Raw genomic sequence first — 9,082 nt, 5'->3', positions numbered from 1 at the left:
AATTGCGGAGCAGAAGGGAAAAAACAAATTGTCCAAAAGGGATACAGGTTGACATATTGCAACAATGAGATGTAGAAGACACTATGTTGAAAAATGAACTTTACAATTTGGGGCAGGGAGGGGAGTGGGAGATGGTAGGGAAGGGATGGTAGGGGAAAAACAAAGGAGGAGGCAGCAATGCTTGATAAGAAATGTACTCATTACTTTGCTCATGTGATTGTAATCCCTCTGTACAGTATTTTCACACAAAAAAAATACTTATTTAGAAAAATTAATGTAGAAATAAATCAGAGACAGAAAAGCAGTCAAGAAAATCAATACAATCAAAAGATAATTCTTTGAAAGGATTAGTGAATTTGTAAACCTGTCTATCCAATATAAAAAGAAGAAATGGACAAGTTACTAATATTAGAAATTAGAAAGAGATTGCCACTTTTGAATTCACACTATTGGAGTTTTTTTTTAACAACTGTATGTTCCTAAATTTGAAAATGCAGGTCAGTAAAAGTATCAACTTCCAAAACCAAAAAAGAGAAAAATAATTAACTTCAACATATTTTTATCCTCTAGGGAAACTAAGTCAAGGGGCTGGGAAGGTGGCTCAGTGGTAGAGCCTTTGCCTTGCATGCATGAGGCCCTGGGTTCGATTCCCTAGCACCACATAAGCAAAAAGAAAAAAAAGCTGGAAGTGGCACTGTGGTTCAAGTGGTAGAGCACTAGTCTTGAGCTGAAGAGCTGAGGGTCAGCGCCCAGGCCCAGAGTTCAGGCCCCACGACCGGACCCCGCCCCCCCCCCCAAAAAAAAAAGAAAAAAGAGAAATTAAGTCAATTTTTTTTGAAGTTCAAACTCAATATCTGACACTTTTGTTCAATGGCTGAACCATGTCTCCTGTTCCTTTAATTAATAACTTTTAATAATAACTAATAGTAAGTGGGTAAATTTCACACAGTTAAACTGGGACATTCTACCAAACATTTATGGAGCAAATAGCACCAATTCTTCCCAAACTTCCAGAAAGTAGAAACAATAAGACCACTTCTTATTTCTGACATCAGTAATACCTAATACAAAGATACACAAAGTTTACTAAAAAGCAGAATAATTACCCTTGTAACATAGATAACAAAGTGTTGAATGGAATATTAGTAAATCAACTCCAAATTCAAAACAAAGATTTCAACTCCATGATTATTCATCAGGTACACGAGGATGGTTCAATATTTCAAAATCAGCCATTATAGTCCACCATAACAACAGAAAAAGGAAAACTGGATCACATATAGTCACAGATATAGATAATAAATTTGACAGCTTCTAACTACCATACAGTGTAAAGACTCTCAACAAACCAGGAAGAAAGGAATAATTTTGAATTTAATAAAAACAAAACCACAAAAATATAGTAAACATTACCATCTGTACTGGGAGACATTTTTTCCCCCACAATCATAGCCAGGCAGTGATTTCTCAGCAACTGACTTTAAGTCCTAATTATTACAAGAGAAAAAAAAATCCTAATTGAAGTTATACTAATTAAAAAGAAAAAGGTAACTTTAATATTAGTAACCTTTTATTATCTACATAGAAAAAAACTAAAGAACCTAGTCAAAATCTTCTGAAATGAGCAAGTATAATGCAGATTTAAAGTCCATACAAAAATTAATAGTTTTCCTATACTCATATTTAAATGCTAATGAACAACATTATAATAACCAAGAAAAGAAGAAGCACTTGTGTGTAAATATAACAAATTATGGAAAGATTTATATACAAAAAGCTATAAGAATGAAGATACTAGAACATACAAAAATAAGAGGCACAATCCTTCAAAGTCATGGATTGAAGGACTCCAGGCAGTATTATTAAAATGTCAATCTTTTCCAATTTGATCACAATGCCAGTCAAAAAACAGCGGGAAAAAGCCGGGCGCTGGTGGCTCACGCCTGTAATCCTAGCAACTCAGGAGGCTGAGATCTGAGGATCGCGGTTCAAAGCTAGCCCGGGCAGGAGAGACTGTGAGACTCCTATCTCCAATAAACCACCAGAAAACCGGAAGTGGCGCTGTAGCGCAAGTGGTAGAGTGCTCGCCTTGAGCTGAAGAGTTGAGGGACAGCGCCCAGGCCCAGAGTTCAAGCCCCACGACCGACAAAAAAAAAAAAAAAAAAACCAGCGGGAAAACAATAGCCATCACAACACTAATAGAAGCAAAAACTGAGGACCTTCTTGTGACCAATCAAGATTTATAGAAATGGCTAGAACTGGGGAGAGTACAGGCACATGCCAGTGCACCAGAATTGAGGGTCTGAAGAAACACCCACCCTCTACCCTCTAATAGTGAGCTAAGTTATAGCAGAGACAATTTCAGGGGACAGTGGTGGACTATTTGACAGAGTCCTGAAATTTAAAATGGATAATATATACCACCATTGTATCTCACCAAAAATTAAAATAAACTCTAAACTTAAATGTGAATTTCAAAACTGGAGAGCTTCTAAAGGAAGACAGAGGATAAAATCTATGTGACTTTGTGTTTAGTGCATAGTTCTAGATATAATATGAAAGCATGACCCACAGGAGAAAATAATTTAATAATTCAACTTTATTAGAATCAAAAACTAACATTCTGTGAAAGGATCCAATTAGGAAAATAAAATACTTGTAACTTTCAGATTCCCAAAATGCAAAATAAAAAAACTCTCAATATGTAAAAATTAGAAAATGAAACAACTCAAAAATAAGGGGGAAAAGATCTAGACCCACAGTTCATCACAGAAGATATAGAAGTGAAATGTTAGCTGCTGTGAGATGCTTAAATTGCTTGTCACTAAGGGAATGCAAGTATGATTCAATTTGTATGACAATTTAGAGAAAGTAGAACTACAGAGATGGTAAACAGACCAATGATAGCTAAGTTTTAGGACAGAAGTGAGGACTAAATTGATGAGGACACCGAGGACTGGTTTGTGAAGTAAACCCATTCTTCAGGATGCTCAATAGTGGATACCTGACAAAACACACATTATCCTTAATAGATGCAAGTTCCAAACAGGTTTAAGAAATTGGGGGAGTCTCAGTATAGAATAGAGACTGTGACCAAAGTCCCTGAATAATCTCAATAAAGAGAATATGCTAAGTGGAATCCTGGAATACAAATAAGGCAATGCTAAACTAAGCACACCTGAATAAATCAAGGGTATTATTTAATAATGTATCAAATTACTGTCCCTGAGCTTCTTCTGCTCAAGGCGAGTGCTCTACCACTTGAGCCACAATCTGACTTTCAGCCTTGTTTGAGTAGTTCATTGGAGATTAAAGTCTCACAGACTCCAGATGCTTTGGACTCATAAATGGTTATGTTGAACTGAAACTCCTTTGTACAACTACTTAAAGGCAACTGAAAAATTAAAAACAATATAATAAAAAGATGTGAAATTTGGCTTCCTAGCCTCTAAAACTGTGTGATACAGAGTTTTTGTTCTTGATTTTTTTAAAGAGTGCATGCTCAGTTTCCAAGCAGTCTAAAAATAGCTTTCATTATATTTAGATGAACTTGAATGTGGAGTATGCATATGCCAATCATCCTCTTTCTGAATTATTCTATTCCTGAGTTTCCAAGGAAGTCCTGTTTTAACTATGGATGATCAAATATCTGTCCACACTAACTGATGTAATACAGCCAAATTTAGAACTTTGCTAGTTTCCATGAATGAATGACATGAAGTATAGATAATGCTGAGAGAAATCTTCTTTGGTTGTCATGCAGCACTCAGAAAGCCATTTATAAATCTAGAAATTTCATCTCAAGGTGGATAAAAAAATGTAGTTATCTCTCTTTTCTGCACACAGCCACAACTTTTAAACTGAAAGAATCTTTGCATTTTTATGAAAATAGTAGCTACCATGCTACTGCAGACTCTTGTTTCTACAACTCCTCTATGTGTCAGTTCCTGTCTCGTACACGAGGGATTTAAGGGACTTATATGTTTGGTAAGGAAGAAAGAACCTATCAAGCTATGCAAAGAATGACTTTATACGATATGAATTTAGAGCTGTCAAGGAGAGAAGCATCAGTCTCAGAGAGCAGCTTAGCAGACTGAATAGTTTGGAATGTGAGAAACAATGAGTTGCAATCAAAGAATGAGCAGGGCTGAGATCCGAGAGTTTCCAGCTCAAAGCAGAAAGGTCCATGAGACTCTTAGCTCCAATTAACCTCCAGAAAGCTGTAAATGGAGGTGTGGCTCAAGTGGTAGAGCAACAGCCTTTACAAATAAAGCTAAGGGATCATGCCAGGTCCTAGTTCGAGGTCTAGTACCAGCATAAATTAATTTTTTATATAAACAAATACATAAGGAAAGGACAGACTAGAGAATGGCATTGAAAGAGGATGCCAAAGACACAAACAGATATATGTACAATTACTCTCTGGCAGCAGGGCCACAAGACTCAGGGCCACTCAGAAGAAAGGTGTGGAGTTGAATTCAGAAAGCCATTTTCCTAGAAATGCTTGTTCTCTGCAAGGAGAAATCAAGTTTTTCTATGAATGAACTTAGTCATTTTCTGAATGGAAAAGAGAAGCTACTGGAGAGTAAAAGTTAGACACACTCAGAGCAGATTTATACTCTTGCTTGATCTGTGCCATGATGGGAATAGCTATGAAGAGCCTCAGTGAGGATAAAAGAAAAAGTTAAAACTTCCTTAAGCTGCCAGGCAAGATGTGCAAAAGTTGGGTAGATTGAGTGGTTATGTCTGGTAAGGTCCACTGGTCTGCTTATTTGATTGAATTTCTCAAAAGCACTGACTGCAAACTGGTCCTAGGTTTTCTATTTCAGGGAAATACATATGGGAGGAATCGAAAGTGATAGATGAAGGAAGTGTGGGCTTGCTTGGAAGCAGTCACCCGGCACTTTCAGTGTCGATCATCTCCACCTACTACATTTATTTAGCTATTTACTTTAATCCTTTTCATTAGTTTTTCTGAGGCAAGATCTCACAGTGTACCCACAGGCTGACCTCACACTTGTTATTCTTCCACTTCAGATTCTCATTCAGAATTGTTTTCCATAAAAAGACCTTAAGCACATTCATATTACTGTGATAATGGAGCTATGTGGCTCTCTAAAACAAAAAGAGGGTCAAAAGTGACACTTGATAGCTTCTTTAGACCTCTTCTTCACCTAGAAATATGTGTTTTGAGATGAAATAGCACAATGACATTTTAATTATTGACTATTGACCCTACATTAAGTCAGAGAGCCCCCACAATTCTTAATCCACAGTTCTCTGTCAGCTTAAAAAATATTACCCAGAACTTCAGACATACTTAAATTTTTGTTAAATGGCTTAAGTCTCTAATCCTAGCTAATAGTGAGGTGAAGGTTCAAGGTCAGCCCAAGGCATAAAGGTTTGCAAGACTACCTTAATCAAAGACCGGGTACGATGGTGCAGGCCTTTTAGTCCCACTATGTGAGCAGCATGATGGTTGGGTACATCCATCATGCTTTTAAATATGTGTGTATGTGTGTGTGTGGGCATGTGTATGTGGGCATTGTCTTTAAGTAGTTGTACAAAGGAGTTGCCATTTATCAAAGCAATTTATGGATAAAATGCATCTTGATCAATGGCACCCTTTTCAACATTCTCACCCACCTCTCTCAACTTACCCCTTCCTTTACTTATCTCAACTTTAAATAATGTATTAGATGTTTGCCACTTAACAAAGCAGTTTAAATGTACAATGCATCTTGATCTGTGTCATTACTTCAACATCTTCATCTCCTTCAGCCCACCTCTTCCTTTATATTTCTCAGTTTTGTAGTATGCACAAGGACTTCTTGCCTGCATCCTCCCACTTCCCCTTTCATTCTTCTGCCTCTCTTCCCATGGCCCCAACCTTTTCTCTTGTAAGTACCCATTTCCTGTTACTTATTTTGTTGGGCTTTCATTTAGTCTTTTTAAAGAATATCATTCTTTTTGATGCATGAATACAATTCATTGTGTATATATACCACATTTTCTTGATGCATTCATTCACTGATGGGCAGCTGGGCCATTTCTATATCTTGGCTATAGTAAATAATGCTTCAATGAACATGGTTGTTCTGGTAGCTTTAGTGTGGCCTTGTTTGCTCTCTACTGGATAAATGCGCAGGAGTAGAATTGCTGGTTGATAGGGAAGCTCAATGTTTAGTTTTTTTGAGGACCCTCCCTACTGCTTTCCAGAATGGTAGAACAAGCTTACATTCCCACCAACAATGTAGTAGCATTCCCTCTTGATCATATCTCCACCAACATCTGTTATTATTAATATTCTTGATATTAGCCATTCTAACTGGGGTGAGGTGGAATTTCAATGTTTTTATTTGCTTTTCCTTTATGGCCAGAGATATTGAACATTTCTTCATGTGTCTATTGGCCATTTTTTGCTGCTTCTCCTGAGAAGCCTCTCTTTAAGTCATTAACCCATTTATTCATTGGGTTGTTGTTTCTTTGAGGGTAGTTATTTCTTTGAAGAAAACTTTCTAAGATCCAGAATCACACAAATCAAAGAAAGACTAGATAAATGTGATTCCCTCAATCTTATAAGTTTCTGCATAGCAAAATACATAGCTAACAAAGCTAAATAGAAAACCCACAGAATGGGAGATTTTTCACTAGCTATGCATCAGACAAGGGTGTCATATCCAAAATATTCTTAGAGATCCAAAAATTAAATTCCCCCAAAATAAACCCTCAGCGGAACAACAAACCAATTCATAAATGTACTAATGCCTTTTGCCTCTTATCCTCAACAATACAAGGAAACAGGCGAAGGCAGTACAGGCTCTTCCAAGCAAAAAGCTAGACCCTATCTTGAAAATAACCAATGCAAAAAATGTCTGGAAGTATAGCTCAAATAGTAGAGCTTTTGACTTGAAAGCATAAGATTCTGGGTCCAATTTTGGTACTGCAACAAAGAGACATTTTCCAAGGGTCTGGCCTATCAGAATTATTAAATACATAAAACAAAGTTCCCAAACTGTTAAAAGGATGATTTAGTTTCTTCTCTTTTGAGAAGTTTGATATTGTATGAATTACTTTAAAAGAATGCCCATCATGACTATTTTATAGTGAGCACAGATCATTGATTTTTTTGTCAAGCCCATAACTTTGTATTGATAATATTTTAATGAGTAGACCCTGAACTGTGTTCCTCAAATGCAGATGACCTGGGCAAGCTCCTAGCGGCACATCTATCAGGGAAAACGCTGGCTCCTTTCTTTCTGAGGTAGCCTGACAATAACAATTGCTGCAGGAATGTTAAGTGTAGTTGCTTTGGCTTACTAAAAGGACACAGGGATTTCACATTGTTGTTGACCTGTATTTTCTTAAAATAATAAGCAAAGCCTGCCTTAAAGCATTCAGTGCATAAAATTCTTTCCCTTCTAAAAAGGCTTCATTTCCTACTAATCAGGAAAATGGTATTTTCAATGTGAAGATTAAAAGCAAACTCTAACTGACGCATGTAAGAATGAGGAAAGAATGACTAAGAGGCTGAAAGGATACGCGAGATCCCACTTCCAGAAAAATCAATGAAACACAGAAAAGGGCAGCTGCTGTGGACCTGCGGCAGTGAGAAAGAGCAGGATTGGCAGAAAGCTGGAACCAGGGCCTGAATGATTTGCAAGTCTGAGCTCTTAAAATCAGCCATGGAGCAACTGAAAATAGACTTTAGCCAGTGGTTGTCCCTCTGCATCATTTTCTTTCTGCTTGTTATGCTTTATTGAGGAGTAAAGTAGAATCAAAATATATTTCTTTTTAGGCAATCTATGGTTTTCAGAAAACTTATCACTTACAACTAGGGTAATAAAGTTTCTTCAAGGTATGGAAACAAGCCTGGGGTTTCATTACTATGCTGATGCTTAAGAAGAATATTGCGGCCTTAGATCCCTTCTGCCCTCACGCATCAGACACATAGGGTCCAGCAACCAACACCTTCACCTTCACCCTTATGTGCTTGACCTCATCTTCTTGCTCACTCCTCAGTGATGAGATGGAGATGAATTTGCTAACAAAATTGAAAGTCCTCCCTGGTGAATACTTTGATTGCAGTGAATTTCTAAGAAGGCTTCTGAATGCAAGACATGAACAACAGTCACATCACAGAGGCATTAGCGATGTGTAGGGCACAAGAACGCCAAAGTATGAGGCAATGGGTGAATCTTTTACCCATCTTATGTATCAGACTCACTTGCTATATCTTAATTTTCAGAGAAAAAAATTTTCTTGAACAATTAGCATACACAAAAAATGTGAAAGGGGGGAAAGGTGAATATAGTGAAATTTCTTTATGTAGAAACATGAAGCAATGAACCTTGCTGATTGGTTTGGGAGGTGGGGAGAATGAGATGAAAGAGAGGAAGACGGTGGTGGTGGAGGTTCTGATAAAACTATATTGTATGCATATATGGACATGTCAAAATGAAAGGGAAGGAAGGAGTGGGTGAGAAAGTTGATAGGAGTAACACTGATCCAGACGCATCGTACTTATAAACTGCTTTGTTAATGACAATTCCTTTATACAGCTACTTAAAGATAAGGATTTTTTTTAAAAAGAATATATAGTTAGTTGACAAAAGATGGTTGGATGCAACAAAATTTCTGGAAGAGACAATGAGATAGCTAAAGTTCCTGTAAATTGAGTTGGCCATTGAGTGAATGAAGGGGTGAGCCAGGCCTGTGGAGAATTCAGGGAGGATTGTCCTGTTGCCACAAAGTTGAATAGAATGTGGAATTGATGACTGCATGGGTTCATGTCCAGTTTGTTTTCATTTTTTATTTTTTTTATTTTTTCCATTTCCTGGAGTTTATTTATTGTAAAAATGTTATAGAGGGGTTAGTTACATGAGCAAGGTAATGAATACACTTCCTATTGAGCATTGTTGCCTCCTCCTTTGTTTTCCCCCTGCCATTCCTTCATGCCCAGCTTTTAAAAATTTTTTATTGTTATTATAAAGGTGATGTACAGAGCAGTTACACAAGTAAAGTAAAGAATACATTTCTGTTTGGACAATGTCAGCTCTTCCTTCTCTCTATTTCTACTTTT

Source organism: Dipodomys spectabilis, unplaced genomic scaffold, assembly GCF_019054845.1.
Source record: "Dipodomys spectabilis isolate Male_0828 unplaced genomic scaffold, ASM1905484v1 ptg000051l, whole genome shotgun sequence".
Lineage (NCBI taxonomy): Eukaryota > Metazoa > Chordata > Mammalia > Rodentia > Heteromyidae > Dipodomys > Dipodomys spectabilis.
This window is presented reverse-complemented; position numbering follows the sequence as displayed.